Below are 18926 nucleotides of genomic sequence, written 5' to 3' on the forward strand. Positions count from 1 at the left end.
TTGTGTTTTTATGGTCAATAAGTGACCCTTAACCTAAAAAAAAATGAAATTGAATCGGAAGTGCGAGGCTAAATGCTTTATTTACTGAGTTATGTCTACCATTTGAAACTTAGAGCATTTTAATGCTCTAAGATTTGAAATGGTTTATTTTTCCATTTACATAGACACGTTTATATTTCATGATAAAAAGGAATCATATTATTGTATTAGAAAGATAAACTAGATATATAATATAGGGATGAAATTTGCAATATAAACGGCTGTATCTTTTGTTTGTGTTGATTTATTAATTATTATTTCAGCTTGATACCGCCACGCGTTCTTGAAAAAAAAAGGTATTTTTAGACAGACAGACGGACGGATAACAAAGTCTGCCTGTCTGTTTGTCTGTCAACACCCTTTTTCTCAGGAACGCATGGAGGTATCAAGCTGAAATTTATATCGAATACTCAAGTCTACGGTCTCTTAAAGCTGTGAAAAAATCAAAATCAAAAGATACAGCCGTTTTATGCTGCAAATTATCGCAAATTTCGACATTCGCAAGGGAATCAAAACCTACATTGTACTTCCCGTGAACACAAAGTCTTGAAATTTGGTTAAAAGCAATGTCTTATACCACAGATAAAGGAAAAATTGCTAAAACATACATTTTAGAGTTACAACATAATAAAAAGTAGGTTTGTTCGGAGCCCTCGGTGCGCGACTCCGACTCGCACTTGGCCGGTTTTTTTTTGCCCCACCCTGTACCCATGGCTAGCTACGCCCATGAATATTAGTATGGATAAGTAAATAATTCCAATTAGCAATAATCATAAAATAAATAAAAGCAAGCAACACTAACATTGCTATAGTGTCAAACCAATTACTAGATAAGGCTTTTCTCTCTTGAAGCTTTTTTACAATCCTGTAGTATAAATTATATGCACCATTAAAATTTTTAATGAAATATCCTTTCATACTGAAATAAAATTAAACTACGTATGAAAATTGACAAAATTACTCGTAATAACTCCAACATCCTCGTACATTACGCAATACTTATAAACAAAACAGTTCTCTCGTCACGGTTAACGAGCAATGAAAGTTTTCACTGCGGAATCGGATTAATTTACAAGCAAATAAATAATTTTAATGCAAAACGATAGGCTGTGGTCAAAGACAACATTTTAACGATCGTTACGGTTGTCTATTTTCATATCGACAACGTTCTATGAAATGTCTATGGTGTGCCGTATGAGAAATCTGCATTTTCTTTAGAATGAATAGATAATATGTTATGTTTTTAATTTAATATGTACAAAAACAATTAAACATAAGGAATAAAAATGGAAATTCTCCATGTAATATACCTAATTAGTAGCATAATGTCGAAAAGTTATTCCTATTCATTTAATTTTTTTTATGTCCTACTTTTAAAATCGAATAAAATTGTTTTACATAATATACAAGTATAATAATATTATGCAAGTATAACATACATCTATAGTATACTAATATGTAACATAATACGGTCATTGTAGTGTTCTAATACCATTTATTTTTATATTCTTATTTGAATCGTTGAATTATATCTATGGTAAAAACCCCAATAAAAGCTTATCTCCACAGAGGTCAGTTGAACCATAACCTACTATTATATTATCTGTGCCATAACTGACATAATCCAACAAACAAAAAGGAGAAAGCGTGTTAGCAGCTGACCGCAGGATGGTTTGTAGAACGCGTTATGCAGTAATGCGTCAATTCATAATTCATATCTATACTTTGTATATAATTTGATGACTTATAAGAATACAAAAATCTATTATAACGCTATTATTAATTAAGTACTAAAAATTGTGTCAAGTATGTATTTTAGACTTAAGTTTGATTCAAAAAAATTAAATGAATAACTACTTACGTTATAGAAAAAAATAACACGAATCTCTTATCCAAGGTGAAAGTAGGTAATATTTTTTTCAATAAAGGCAGTCTTTATATTTTTATATAGGTATTTAATGCACATCAAAAACGATTGATTTGTCTGAGGAACAATACTAAATTAAATATGATAGAATAAACAAAAACTATACCAATCCGTTTTTCTAATCAATCCAAAAAAACAAAAAACCGGAAATAAACAACAAAAAAAGCAAGCCCTTTTGTATACAGCGAACCTTCGCTGACGCAACACTACGAAGGTACATTTCTCATTACAGCACATTATTCAATTGACATTGAAACCAAGTGACCGCGTTCCACACATACCAACCCAAAAATAATTATTGATTTACATACATTTTACATTATAGTCTACTATAGTCCGTTCGCGTTAAGAAAATAGTGAGTCATCGTTGTCCGCCGGCCTGGCCACGCCCCAAATTAGAAAGTCGAGTTCACAGTGACCAGTTGAAATCTGACCTTCGAAAAAAACGGTTGTGTATTTTGCGTGACTCGTTCAACAATAAATTTTGAAAATGAATACTTCACCAATTCGAAAGAATAAAAGTGGATCAATAATCCATAGCGGAGAGAGACGCATAATTTACAATGTTTATAAGTACTTTAAATTGTGTGATTTTAATGCAACTAAAAAACGAAAAAGAACAAAATTATTTCATAATAAATGTAACTGAAGAATCTAGCGATACTGAATAGTGATTAAAGTAATTTTAAGACACTTTTTTTCCATTAATAATAATTTAATGTTTAAAAAAATGTTTGTACTTTTTCTCCACTGTGAATAGACCCTCATCCTGTAGTTGCACTGATGACTCACTATTTTCTTAACGCGAACGGACTATAGCTGTTACACGCTGCTTCGCCCGCGTGGTAAAAGGCAATTACCGATTTATATAATTATCAATGTCATCTTTTAGTATAGCACCATCCATCGGATTTTATAAAACTTATGAAGTGATTCAAATACGCATCATAATTTAGATCTCCCTATACTCTATCTATACACTATAGGATGAGATATTTAATCGCGATAAAAAGTAGCCTGACGATTTGCCACCTGCGCGGCGGTGTTCCCGAACAACTACAACATTGGGGCCTTCAAGAAAAGCTTATTAATTGTCCATAAAAGGCCGGCAAAGCACCTGTAACACTTCTAGTGTTACAAGTGTTTATGGGTGGTGGTGACCACTTAACATCAGATGGGCACCTGCCCCTTTGCTTGCTCTGACATAAAAAAGGCTATATATCACTAGCATTCCTCTATCTCCAGAGACAAATATCCTTTAAAATAACCGTTCTTTTGAGACGTAACAGGAAGATGAACTAATAATAATACTACTTATGTTACAAATTATTAATGTGTGATTACAAAGTCATCATTCAAACCTTCGTTATAATAATAACTAATCAAAATATGTTAGCACGAATATGTTAACTTACACAACCGATTGCATTGTCTTATATGAGATGTAATAGATTCTTATTACTATAATAACAATAGCATATTATATAATGGCACAAGTGTTTACGAGCACGCAATTTCCAAAATGAAATATGGCATATGATATATTGTGTATAATAATTATTTGAGATAACAATGCTACTAGAAAACTGGAATAACTCTTCGTATTATATTATCAGCTGTGACTCTATCAAATATGAACCCAGTATATATTTATTACAATTTATTTAGACCGATAAATGGTTGCGAGGGTAGGTTAAGATAGCAATGATAATATGCATTTAGGTACCCACCCATTCGCGTCAAGTTTTTAAGTCTAATTTGTCTTATTTGTCTTATTATTATTAAAGGAAAGCTTGACCAAATTGGTCAAGTAACCTCTAAAAGTGATTAGAGAAGTAAATGTATCAGAGGAGTCTTTTTAAAAGCAGTTTTATGTTGCTAAATACTAAAAACTCATTAGCCCATAAACTCATTCTTTTTACTGTGCGTAATTGCAAAATTTAGACAAACATTCAAGGACAAACATACGGTGTTCAATTACATAATAGTTCCTTGTAAAACATTGAAGAAATACATGGTGTTGAACGTCTAAATATCAGTAAAGTATAAACTCTATGTTAGGTTAGGTCAGGGTGCCATCGTAAGCACTTTCCAATGCATTACGGTACATTATTCAACCGACATTGAAAACGTATGACCTCGTTCAAAAGTAGCGTATTTCATACATCTATCATGTACAACATGTGAATCTTCTCTACTAGTTATACCTTTGAGATATAAAGGAATTTAAAAACGATTACAGTTTAGATGGACACAAACGGCAGGATTACCGGCTTGGCCGTAAAATAAATTGATCACAGTTCACAAACAAGGAGTGAAACATGACTTAAATGTATCAACGTACAAGAGGACACCGGATTTCCCATTTTGCGTCTAATACTTCTCTTTATCTTTTGATAATTTTTGTAATTAATTAAAAGCCTCAAGTTACATATACTGTGATAATATTAGTGAACAATCATCAAACCATTACGCAACTCACGCATTTTAAGCGAATGAACAACGTAACAATATATCTCTAATTCGTGTCTATTTAAGGAAGTAAGACGCTTGTTAACTCTTCTATTGTGCATTATTCAACACAAGATTATATACCGAGACACCAGCTGACCGACGACCTGATAATAAGGTCACATTTCATAACGAACCTAGCAACTCCATTCGTAAATATCAAAAGATCAATAAGTTAAAGTATAAATGCTTGTTAATTTAAGGGCCGATTTTTCAATGCTTGGATAAAACTTATCCGTCCAATAAAGTATTTCACGTATCTCGATGACATAATAAAAAAGTCATCGGGATATGTGAAATTCCATCATCATAAGTCCCCGTAAAAGATAAGTAATAACTTTATTACTTATATATTATACTTTTATTTTTTTAATAATTACAGTTAACTAATATTTTTAGTGGGTTATTTCATATTTGTTCTTTTAGGTAGTTATGTGAATTTGATGATATGTTAGTTATTTTTTAAATGTGTCTGGCTAGATGTAAGAACCATGAAAACTGTCTGGCTCTTAAGGTAACATCTTTTTATAGGTCCCCAAGTAACATATATAAAATTTAGCTTTTAAACTACAATGAAAGTTAGGTACAATTTTATACACCCTTACTACCTGTTTCCTGCCAAAGTAACCACAACCCAGACTTGATAATCGCTAGTCGTTCTTATCTTTATTGGAGACATATACAGATAAACTTTCAACTTTATTAAAGAAAGGAATGTCTGGCCGTCGTGGGCTCTGGATCTATAGGATGTGAGAACATATTTTGGAGCAGGATTACGAAGATGTACGCATAACGTCATGGGCGTAGCCACGGTGGGGCAGGGTGGGGCACTTGCCCCACCCTGGCTCTGATCTGGAAGGTACCTAACCAAATCTAAAAAACATAATTATCTAGGTACTGACTACAAAACTTAATATCCGTTAAAAAATTCTCACTCGAAAGTTGTCAGTCGACACAAAAAAAAAATGCGATCTAAACAAAAAGCTTGCGCTTCTATGTTACATGATTTAAACCACTTTTGGTGCCAGAAAAAGTAGTGTAGTACTGTTACCACATTCAAAGCTGTTTTTATTTAGCCAAATTCGCACTAAATTTCCCATCCAATTTCACTTTTGTTTTAGGATAAGTTACTGACCATAAAAGCACAAAATGCTGACAGATCCAGGTGGAGCTACGCTCGCAATCTTACATAAAAGTTTTTGGCCGATATCTCGGAAACTATCCATTTTAAGGCAAAAAATATTGGGAATTTTTTGTAGGTAGTAAAATTTTACACCTTTTATACTTTGTAAACTTTATGTAAGATTTCCGTTTACGATTTATGGCCTATTTAATGAGCCGGTTAATCATCTTTGGCAAGTAACTCTTTAAATATTGGATTTATCAATAAAATGCAAAGGCATTAATATATTATACATATGCATTATCCATTTATTAAGATTACTTTATTTGAAACTTTTTTTTTCTAATCCTTTTTGAGTTATATAACGTTTGGCGATAAATAGTAAATTTCAAGGTACCTATGTATGTTTCGTATATATTTCGTACATATGTTTCGTATATATTCTAAATAATATTGAGAAGTTATTTTATATTCGGATGCAAGAATAAAATAAAGGAAAATATTTTAAAAAATGTATTAAAAATTTTCTATAAGTAAAAAAAAAATAAAAAATTTTGCAAATCCACTTGCATTGGAAATTTCTTCTTCGTTTTTATTACATCCGTAAAAACGCTTTTGGCCTGCCACGTCACCCGTCGAGCCTCGGCATTTCTACATTAAACGTGGAACAACTAAAAAAATATGGGCACTAGAAAAAAAATTTCAAACAAAACTTGTAGAGAATAAAGTGACCTAAAAACTATGTACATACATGCACTTTATTCATTAAGTAATCCAATATTATTTTAACGATCAACCGGTTCATCAAATAGGCCATAAACCGTAAATAGTAAGTTTTACAAAAAATTTTACATGGTATAAAATATGCGAAATTTTACTTTCTACAAAAAAGTCTAAGCAACTTTTGCCCTAAAGTGGATAGTTTTCGAGATATCGGTCAAAAACTATAAGATTGCGAGCAAAGTTCCACCTGGATCTGTCTGCATTTTGTGTTTTTATGGTCAATAAGTGACCATTAACCTAAAACAAACATGCAATCGGAAGTGCAAGGTTTTGCTTTATTTACTGAGTTATTTAAAATGGTTCATTTTTCTATTTACATAGACCTATATTTTATGGTAAAAAGGAATCATATTATTGTATTAGACAGATAAACTATATAATATAGGGATGAAATTGGCAACATAAACGGCTGTAGGTATCTTTTGTTTGTTTTGATTTATTCATTATTATTTCAGCTTGATACCGCCACGTGTTCTTGAAAAAAAAAGCTATTTTTAGACAGACAGGCGCACAACAAAGGCTGCCTGTCGGTTTGTCTGTCAACACACTTTTTCTCAGGAACGCGAAGAGTTATCAAACTGAAATTTATATCGAATACTCAAGTCTACGGTCTCTTAAAGCTGTGAAAAAATCAAACTTATAAGCCACAGACATAGATACATGTCTGTGTTATAAGGCAACGCAATCAAAAGATTCAGCCATTTTATGCTGCAAATCATCGCAAATTTCGACATTCGCAAGGGAATCAAAACCTACATTGTACCTACTTCCCGTGAACACAGAGTCTTGAAATTTGGTTAAAAGCAATGTCTTATAGCACAGATAAAGGAAAAATTGCTAAAACATACATTTTAGAGTTACAACATAATAAAAAGTAGGTTTAATCGGAGCCCTCGGTGCGCGACTCCGACTCCCACTTGGCCGGTTTTTTTTTTGCCCCACCCTGTGCCCATGGCTAGCTACGCCCATGCATAACGTAACTCTTTTTGATTCCCGTTAGCATGGACGAATTGTCTATGCCGTTAGTACATATACTACTGTCTACTAAGGGCCGTCTAATCTACCAATAGTTCAGAGAAAGATATATATTTCTTGACCAATAAATGCGTGTTTTATGCAACTAATGTTAGCGTTAGCTACTATTAAGTATTCTGTGCTAATGTGTTACTTATAGTCTTTCAAACACTGTCCTCAGTCATCGATCAATCAAATCTGTCGAGCTTTCGTCACGTGTAACGTAAACTAATTTACCAACACTAACCAGGCATTCTAAAAGAATTTTCCTCTAGTACTTTCAGTAAATACATTGTGAGTAATCGCAATTTATCGAAACCGAGTCATCAGCATGGCACGCGAATTGACATTTTTGACTGTAGGGCGTTGAAGACCGGTCACAGAGCTCCAAGAACATCAGTTATACAATTTTAAAACTAGCCGCTGTAGGTCGCTTCATTACCGCGATCCTTCTTGTATGAAATATAAAACGATTTCACGTGGAGGGCAAGTCAAGTTTTTTTAATAAAAGAAAAAAATAAGTCATGTTGATTTGTTTTATGCTCAAGTACATATTACAAGCCTAAAAACAGCAACATGCGTGGTAGTTAAGACTGAAAATAACCAAGTATCAGTAGATCAAAGCTAGTTGAACAATTTTGAACAATAATAAAATAATATTAATTTCGTGAAAAACTTTTCTTTTTAAATGTAGGTAGGTGGTTACCACGTTTTACAAATTACTAAAAAGAGTAAAAAGCTGTATAATTTCCAACACGCAATTTACGCATTTTTAATTATACATTAGGTACCTACTCTCATCACTGCTTGCATGCTCATAAAATAACAACAAAAATTGATTGCCAGAACATGGAACCGTTAGCTAAAAATTTATTTCCCATAAAACATAATCACGCGCAATAATTCATTACTCATTAGACAATGATTAGACATTTCAATTAAACGAATTAAATCGAGTGAAACAAACATTTCGTCACCGACCTTGCGACTTGGATTCGCAATTGCATTATGCCGAGATAAATATGAAATAAAATGAATTCATGTGTCTTCTTTATTTCGTGAACACGTTTAAGAGTTGCACAATAACTTTTTAACAAAATTCAATATATTATAATGTACTCTTGACCGAATTCCGGCGACTAATCTGAATGCTGTGGCGCCAGTAGAAATAGTGTACAAAATTTACTCCGCATTCTGATAAGGTTTTATTGATAAAAATGTATGTATTTATTATCTAATTGTATGTAATTTCATTGGCCGTATAATTATTAATTACTTATGTCTCTTATCCCCTTGTGGTGTACCTTCTCGTAAGTGATCTGGGCCTGACTGTATGATTATATCTTATTATTAGATACTTATATCTAAGTCTATGCTGAAAGACAAGAACTCGTAATTATAACCCCTACAACAATGTTTGTAACATAATCATAATAATCAATTTTATTAAGAAATCTCCGCGATTTAATATAGGTACCTAAAGTGAAGTCCCATGTCCCCTATAGTGGGGTAAGGGGCAGATGCGTTATACATCTGTTTCACTGATCGATTTTCTTTAGGGACAAGTAGGTAGGACACAGAAGGCTGATCCTTCTGTGTCCTACCAGACCAAGACATTTTTTTCTACGTCTCCACCGGGAATAGAACCCAGGACCCCTCGGTGTTAGCTCACGCGTCAACCACTGTACCGAGGAGACTGTCAAATAGGTCCATAGGTACCTAGAGTTTTCAATTTAAGACTTGTGGTGGAAAAAAATTAAACGCGTTGCCTAAAGATTCTCCGATTTTTACAGACTTTCTAAGAAAAAAATCTGTATTTAACATCGAGATATATGTGTAGTACATATATCTCGATGGTATTTAACGAAACAACAACAAATACTAATAAAGAAAGACGGTAATAAATTTACAAACGGGTGTTAAATTGAATATTAAACAAAGTCTCAAAACAGTAATACCAATATGTTTAACGCTAGATTAAATAACACGGTTTGTGTTCATAACATTTGACTCTAGTTACCGAATATCAGATTATCGTTAGTACTGCAAAACGATCCTTGTGGAAACTGGGCTCGTACACAAGGTTTTATGAAATTTGATTACGTTTTTATGTAGGCTTTATGAAACTATATAGTTAGATAGGTATATGTTATATTGACACAGATAGTGCATTATCTGTAAATTATTCTTGTTAATCTGTAGGGAAGGTGTTTCTAGAATTATCTGCAAACTATGAAAAGAGGCCCCGCCTCCTTGGTACAATGGTTGACGCGTGAGCGTGAAACCGAGGGGTCCTGGGTTCGATTCCTGGTAGAGACGAAAAAAAACAATGTCTCGGTCTGGTAGGGCACAGAAGGCTGATCACTGTGCTGATCACCCACTTGTCCCTAAAGAAAATCGATCAGTGAAACAGATGTTTGCATAATGCATTTGCCCCTTTCCACACGGGACTTCACTTTTATGAAAAGAGGCGACTAGACCATAGAATATACACTCTAACGAGTAACATCTAGACTATATCTGTGCTCCTACTTCTACCTGACATAAACTGATGACGTGGACGTCACGATGGTTCGAGATAAAAATATATTTTATGTTTAAAATATTTTATTATATGTAGAATTTATTCAGTATGACCAGATATTCATAAATTACGGTTAAGAAACAAATCGGCTAGTTAGACTTCTATAATTGCAAATTATTGAATTAAACGGTGAATTTATTGATTAACAGCACAAAATTTCAACCGAAACCTTCAAAACATTGACCTTGAAAATGCTAGAAGTTTGAGTAACTAACAGCACTATCAAACAATGGTTCGTCAGTAAATGGCGCCAATCGGCCCACGGTAGCAACTGAATCATATCTAATTTGGACTAAAGCGACTTCAAAGATAATTTAAGCATTTTACGTTGGCCTTCGATACCTTGTCAATATTTCGCAAGCCTCCCGCATTTGATGTTTAAGCCTGATATATTATATCTTGCCATATTTAGACGAATAATAACTCAATTGTATTTAATCCCTGACTAATGTATCCACATGCGACTTTTTAAATTTTCATTGCTATTTTTTAAATAGAAGACAAGGTAGCCGTAGAGCTTAAAAAATATGGTTGGTTTATTCATGGCAATAATGTACCTACTTTATACAAAATATGAATTTTAAAATAATATGATGAAACTACGTGCGACTAAATAAGCATCGATTTAATGTTAATCGATTTGTCTCGCACGAAATATCATAATATCTCTAAACGATTATTCATATTATATTTATTTAAATTTTGCTTCGTTCTTAATAGTCTTATTCGTCTTCAATACATATAATAAAATTCTAGAAAAGTGGTGTCTGTACAATGAAAATATGTAAAAAAAAATTAGAAGGGGTTATTACTGAATCGATCCCAAACCCAAAACTGTTGTTAAAAAATTTTTTGTCTGTTTGTCTGTTTGTCGGTTTGTCTGTTTGTCTGTTTGTCTGTATGTTTGAACACGCTAATCTCAGAAACGGCTTATCCGATTTAGATGCGGTTTTCACTAATATATTGTGGTAAGCTTCATTTAACATTTAGTGTTTATTTCATGTCAATCGGTTCATAAATAAAAAAGTTATGACCATTTAAGTAATCACAGCGAACATTTGCTAAGGCATTCTATACTATGAATTACTTTATTACGTAAATTATACGCTAAAGTTATTCCTTGACATGTCCAGATGATCATATCGAAAGTCCCCAAGCGTGAGGGGGGTGGTTATGCTGAGGGGGTAGTAGGGGGGGTCAAAGGACCTTTATTTAGATTTTTGCTCATAAGTCTAAAACCTTTTTTTTTTTTTTTTTTTTTTATAGTGGGGAAATCTTCTTAGATACCCCCGGCTCCCGGGGATGGAGCCGTGGTTATGTCGGATTTCTACCGACTAAAACCCCACTCTGTTCCATCACGCTGCTTTGGACGGAACTGCGGGAACGGTTACGACTCTACCGCGTGTCCCGCCCAGCAGATGCCCGTTTCCAGGCCCACCACTAGAACCCCCCTCGCTGGTGGCTGCTGGAACGAAGGCTTACGCCACCAACGCGCAGACAATGGATCTTTCCCCGCTCCATCATCCGCGTTCCCCCGAACCCCCGACCCCAACACCGTCCGGCCGGAGGGTGCACGCCGGAAGGTCCTCCGATGTGTGAAATACATGGGAGACCCTCCGGCGCACTTTTATAGAGATTACCTCGCAGCCCCCACCTCACCAGAGGTGGCGGCCCTCGGTCCGGCCCCACGGACCGGATTACGAGTTGGCAGACGGCCGTATTACAGCGGCCGCCGCCCCACACCTCTGCAGGAGTCTCCGCGCGTCATCACAATGACGCGTCGGGATCCCGCCCTCCGCTGCACGGCGTGACTTGCTAAACCAGCTAGCCCGCCGCGCCGCGACCTCTGGCCGCCATCCACCGCCGCATAAAAGCCGGCTCCTCTCTGGCCCACAAATAGGACCTCTGCCGTCGGGTCAGTCGAGGCTTTCCAACCCCAACTGCCGTTCAGCGCCACCTTTGCCTAGCGGACACGGGGTCCACCAAGCCACGACCTCTGGCCGCCATCCCACGCCGCACACAGCGGCCGCTGGGCCACACCTAGCCCTGGCCGTCGGGCCGGTTGAATCTCCCCGACTCTAAACCAGCCGTTCAGCCCCTCGCTGGTCCAATTTCGCTTCACTCAGAGGGCCATAACTCTGAGCTACTGAGCCCCTCCGCCGCGACAAGGCCTGGACCGTTGGGGGGATAAGTCTAAAACCTGCACAAATAGCATTATGGTTACTTCTAGGTAAATTTTCTATATAAAAGGTCTTTGAAATTATGTCGTAGGTATTATATTTTTAACCCCCGACGCAAAAAGAGGGGTGTTATGACCGCTATGTGTGTATTGCGTGTCTGTCTGTGCCACCGTAGCTCGCTAACGGGTAATACGAATTAGATGCGTTTTTTTTTTTTTTTGTTACATTAGTTGTTTATTATATTATATAGGGGTGAAAAAAACGCATGTTAGTTGTTAATGTAGGTTGTTAATGTAGGTTATACCCAAGTGATATATCAAATGAAAATAGACGACATGTCAGAAACAATTAGTCAAATTTTATCAAAATCGGTTCATCCATTTATTTGATATAGGGGTAAAAGTGGGAATAAATAAATGAATTTTATCAAATATACTCAAGTGACGTATCTAATGAAAGACATGACGTGTAAAGTACAATAAGACATATTTTATCAAAATTGGTTCATCCATTTATTGGATAAAAGTGGCAATAAAAGTTGTCAAATATACCTAAGTGGCATATCAAATGAAAGGGCATGACCTGACGTGAGAAGTATAATGAGGCATAGGTATTTAATCAAAATCGGTTCATCCATTTATTATATAGAGGGGTAAAAGTGGGAATGAAAAAAACGAATGTTGTCTGTTATACCCAAGTGATATATCAAATGAAAAAAGACGACCTGTCAGAAACAACAAGTCAAATTATATCAAAATTGGTTCATCAATTTATTTGATATAGGGGTTAAAGTGGGAATAAATAAATAAATTTTATCAAATATACTCAAGTGACGTATCTAATGAAAGACATGACGTGTAAAGTACAATAAGACATAATATTTTATCAAAATTGGTCCATCCATTTATTGGATATAATATGTAGGTATAAAAGTGGGAATAAAAGTTGTCGAATATACCCAAGTGGCATATCAAATGAATGGACATGACCTGACGTGAGAAGTATAATGAGGCATATTTAATCAAAATCGGTTCATCCAATAATTATATGTGGGGCAAAAGTGGGAATGAGAAAAACGAATGCTGTCTGTTATACCCAAGTGATATATCAAATGAAAAAAGACGACCTGTCAGAAACAATTAAGTAGTCCAATGTTATCAAAATCGGTTCATCCATTTATTTGATATAGGGGTAAAAGTGGGAATAAATAAATAAATTTTATCAAATATACTCAAGTGACTTATCTAATGAAAGACATGACGTGTAAAGTACAATAAGACATATTTTATCAAAATTGGTTCATCCATTTATTGGATATAGGTATAAAAGTGGGAATAAAAGTTGTCAAATAATATACCCAAGTGGCATATCAAATGAAAGGGCATGACCTGACGTGAGAAGTATGATGAGGCATATTTAATCAAAATCGGTTCATCCATTTATTGATTTATAGCGGTAAAAGTGGGAATGAATAATCGAATGTGGTCAAATAATATAATCAAGCGGCATATCAAATGACGTGTGAATTAAATTAGTCATGTTTTATCAAAATTGGTTAATCTGTTTATTACATATAGGGCACCTTAGGGGTGATAGTGGAGATAAATAATCCAAATGGAGTACCAAACGAAAGGATATGACATGTACATAATATATAGGTATGATTAGACATGGTTTAGATCAAAATCGGTTCTGCCATTTACTAGGGGTGAAAGGGAAAAGTTGAAAGTCTGTGAAAGTAGAAGGAATATGGGAGCGGGAGAATAACCACATCCTGGAAATTTTGAACTCTTCTGTACCTAAGTTTTATACCTAGCTCAGTTTAGTAATAAATTTTACTAACAGTTCTTTTGTGTTATTATTTATTTTATTTCTTAACTTTATAATAATGTGTAAGTACTTATAATTTAGTTGTATATGATAGTACGTGTTTCAAGACGTGTTTACTCAATAATTGTGTGTTAAGTAGTAACTACTATGCAGTCACTATTCCACGCGGACGAAGTCGCGGGCACAGCTAGTTTGTTTAATATTTTTATTTGTTTAATCTTTTGTCGAATATGAAGGGCAAGGGCCTAAAGAGGGTGTACCTATATCCTCTCTAGAGACTCTAGAGATATGAAATAAAGAGATATAAAAAACAAGGCCTCAATTAATTGTATACTTACTCCTATCTTTACAAAATAGTTTCTAATTGACAAGTACACATTTTCCCTAATAAGATTGAACTATCAATTTTTCTACTAAATTGGTCACTTATACAGAATATAGGTACGTAAGGAAACTATTCAAGCGATCCTAGTTATGATCAATAATCTAATAGATGATAAGTGTATAAATATTGAATTACCTAAATCAGTACATCTTAAGTATAGCTTAAAATCAAGTCTAAAGTTTCTGTTAATACAAACATACAGGTGAAGCTAATAAAACCGTGTACAAAATCAAGAGCAATGTTGCCATTTATGAGTATGGTGCATTCGGGGAACTCCAGATGTCGGTAATTCTGAAAATTGTGAATACCACTTCAGAGCATCGTTTTATTGTAAGTATCGTATGAAAATAAACGGGTTTGATAGTAATAACAATTATATTTGTTTAATCAATCACTAGTAACGTATTAATTTAACATTTATTTGTGTAACATGTATTTCATTTACTTCGGCTCCCCGCTCCCGGAATTACCCTAATGCACCTTACCCAGAAAAAAATATACTATATTCCACTTATAACTACCTACTATGTAAGTATTACACAAATACCAGTTTCGATAAATTTTGCATTAACCATTACCTATATTATGTGCAATCACCAATACCTATAATCGAGATGCGTGCAAGATATCCAAGATAAGCTTGTGGCAATCGTTCAAAAAGCTTCACGGAATTATAATTTGCAAAACACAATGTTACAATGCTTAATTTAGAAATTTATACCATAGATTATTTAAAATCCAATTAACAATAATTATTATCTTGTGGTTAGTATCGATGTTTAAAATAAGAAAGGCTTCAAAAACAGGTAGGTATTGCATTAAACCTTATGCACAATGAGTTAAACTTATTTTGGTAATTATGTGCATACCTAATGCACTTCAATTTCAATTAAAAAATGTTTGTATCAATAATAAAAAAATATATGCGCTATACAGGTAAGGTAAAGGTTATCATATTATCCTAAATAATTTTTTTTTTATAAAATTTGGAAATGGTAAAAGTTTACATTCATAGTTCGGCTTCTTGCGGTCATATAGAGATTTATGGACCTTTACGATATTACATAAAACATCTGACATTTCGTTTTTTTATTATTGTATCCACAGACTATATTTTTAAAAATATATTTTCTTCACAATAATAAATTACACAATTGACTATACTTACTTTTCGACAGATGGTGCTAAAGTTATGGCAAGCCTTCACAAAACACACACATCACTTTTGCACTCAATAATAAAAACACACATTGTTCTACACATAATTTACTATTTATCAATTAAACTTGCCAAAGACCCGGCCCGACGGTACAATAAAAAAAGTTATTATCTGTCTTTTTAATCTGTGATAATTTTTAGCGCGAAATCAAAAAATAGACAAACGGTAGTTTATTTAAAATAAATTTACTCAACTAATTAGTTTATAATTAAGCTAACTTAAAAGTGCGAAATCATTAAAGATTGAATAGATAATATTTAATATTTAGATAAAACGATGAATTTTAAAAAGTGTGTCATGCAAATGCGGGCTGTCAAACCGGGCGTACGCGTTACGTAAGCGGTGTTTACGAAGCAAGTAAGCTGCAGAAACTGAAAGTGGTTCCCGACGTCTCACAACCCCACCCTGATGCTACCGGCGCTTGTTAGGTAATGCAATGATTACCATTAATCCCATTTTCAAAGCGTATCCGCCAATGTTGGATGCTTCGTTGATTTAGTAGCATCGTATTCCATGTTTGAAAATGGCGGGTAACTATTACACGTTCGGAAACTCGGAACAAATTTTCTTTGTCTCGGTAACGCAATGACAACAATGTTAATTTTCAATCTGTGAAGTAGGTAATGACTAATAACGACATACTTCCTTTATTCTTTGTGTTTATTTAATATGCGGTAACTCTCACAAGTTTTTGTACTCGGCTGTTCTATTATGTTATTTGTCATAGTAACTAGGTGTTAGTGACATATCACACTAGCGGATTGCGAGCGGTTTCAAAGCGGAGCGGGTGCGCAACGAATACGTTGCGGTTGCGCAGCGAATTCGTTGCGGACGCGTGGCAGATGCGCAACGTTTACGTCGCAGTCATGTACACTCATTAACAAAATGGAATCCGTGCTGGTTGTTACTTATAACTTGTGATAGTATAATAATTATGAGATCATTATTTTTTACGAGTTTCATAACATGTTAATGTTTAGGGTATTGTTTTATCTATTAAATCTTGGTCGAAATGCAATCAGATAACTTAATTGCTCATTAAGAAAGTTCATTAGTGAAATAAATGTTAAAGCTCCTTAACTAAAACAGGGCTATCTTATTATTAGATAAATAGCAGTGAATAGAAAATTTTATCAAGCAACCAGCAACTCACTATCACTTTGCTCATAATTAGGTTCACAAAATCTCTTTATAACATACGTTGCTATGGGAGAGATTATACTGGTCAGTCGTTACATACTTTTGGAATGTATGGTACATTCTAAAAGTCCTAGTAATTCAATTTTATAGCACCTTTTTTTAACAACTCCAGTTGTTATTACATCTTTAGTTAACTGTTAAGTAAGTGCATTTCCACAGTACGGTTAAAAAATTGAGTGCTACAGAAACGATGGAAATATTGAATGGAAGTTAGGCAAGGCGGAAGGGCTGGCTTTTGTGCGAGAGTATACAAAATGACGCGTCCGCAACGAATTCGCTGCGCAACCGCGGCGTGTTCGTTGCGCGCCCGCAACGTATTCGTTGCGCACCCGCTCCGCTTTGAAACCGCTCGCAATCCGCTAGTGTGATATGGCACTAACTTGACAAAATATTTGTAACACTTTGACCTACCTACTTATGTTAAAGAAATTTGAATTATGTAGGTAACGACATTCATTTTGACAATCTTTTATACAATTAAAAAAAGCAAAAGTTATGGGATGCTTAAGCAGAATTGTGATTATTATATGAAAAAATATTTGTTAAAAATACAGGGCAACAATTAACGCATATTTGCCATTTAATTTCCCCGAATTACGCATTTTGTAAGTACATAATATTATCTACATATTTGTCACATTGCTTCACCACCAGTTAGCGGTAATGTAACGTATTTGCGACAAACTTAAATTTACATAGAAATAGCATCAAGTGTACGTAACGTGACCATACGTCCATACCATAGTGTCCTGCTTTCAAGTAGCTCCAACTTTTCTTAGTAACCATTGACCAAGTTGGTACCTACATAGATACCTTTTGCTGGCAATTAGCCAGTATTAGCTGGGCCTTAATATTATTATGATACTACTAACAATACATTTATACCTACATTTCTCATGGAAAGTCGTTTGTATCTATTAAAATCTCATTTATAACATTTTATAAATTATTTGCTATTAAGCAAAATATCAAGGTTAAGGGTGCTTTTCCACCAGAGATGTGCCAGGATGCATAACGAGGGATATGTTTGTACAGAAACAATAAAAGCTAAATGAAGCGATATGATTGGTTCTTTACAAACGCATCCCTCGCTACACATCCTCGCACATCTCTGGTAGAAAAGCACCCTTAACCTTGATAAAAGGAATAAATTACTCAGACCTCAAAAAAGCTCTAACCATTATACATATAGTAATATTACAGGGATTAAAAATAAAAAGCATTTCTTATTATATCTTTTATTTTCGATGTATCGACAAAAATAAACGCTATTCTGGTTCCAGCGATAAATAACTTTATTATTTACAATAAACACAAGTCTCTGATCACATTAACTTTCTCTTGCTTACTTTAATATTATCAACAGAAGTTAGTTATAAAATTACGTTGTATTCATTTTTAAAAGTTTCTTCATAGTTACATTACAAATATTATTTCAAGGGCTCGATATATTAGTTTGAAAATTAAATATATAAATCTAGGTAAGTACCTATCTCTAATGTCTAAAGCTTTTTCTAATTTGAAATACAGATAATATATTTTCATGACAGTTATTGTTTATTTTAATTATTGTTTGTCACATTATTTCCTTAACGATAAATACAAATGATAAGAGTGAATGAGAAGACACACTGATCACTTTAATTAGTTAGGCTTTTGTAAGGTCATTCAACTCTAATATGCACAATGCACATTGCACTTTGCTCTTTTAACAGTACAATAGCTTTTGCCTGTTATCCACATTATGTATCTGCTAAATTCGAAATTAAACTAGAGATATAACGCTTCTCTCACAACTTTTAGTTAAAATAGATCCAGAAAGATAATTGTGTGCGTTTACAATGACTGGACAAAATGCTATAAAACATACAATTTCAGATACGATAAATAAACACACATAAAAATACGATAAATATTAGACACATAAATATTTGACTTTTTTGGTCGAAATTATTTCATACAAATGACTTGCCTATCGTAAAATTAAATAAACTTTAAGAAGATGCTTATTACTTTGAATCCGTTCAGTAAGTTTAACGTAGGTACCTATTTCTTCTAAGATAGGTACCTACTACAATGTAAGATTGTAATAGACACAGATTATATTACATTAGCAAGTCATGGTACGAAG

General features: G+C 34.1%; 1 protein-coding gene across 2 annotated transcripts in view; it reads right to left on the reverse strand.

Annotated features, from left to right (window-relative positions):
- Nucleotides 1–15975, reverse strand: part of LOC149901681 (uncharacterized) — a 50264-nt gene extending 34289 nt beyond the window's left edge. The window contains exon 1 of one of the 2 annotated variants that reach the window (XM_090110847.1): nt 15545–15975. The gene's annotated coding sequence lies outside the window, so the exon portion shown is untranslated. The remainder of the gene's footprint in view (nt 1–15544) is intronic. The other variant, XM_090110848.1, reaches the window with a different exon arrangement.
- Nucleotides 15976–18926: the final 2951 nt, after the last annotated feature.

This window comes from Colias eurytheme, chromosome 16 (genome assembly GCF_061535395.1).
Source record: "Colias eurytheme isolate Ceu_HAF_F1 chromosome 16, ilColEury1 Martin Lab GWU primary, whole genome shotgun sequence".
Classification (NCBI taxonomy): domain Eukaryota; kingdom Metazoa; phylum Arthropoda; class Insecta; order Lepidoptera; family Pieridae; genus Colias; species Colias eurytheme.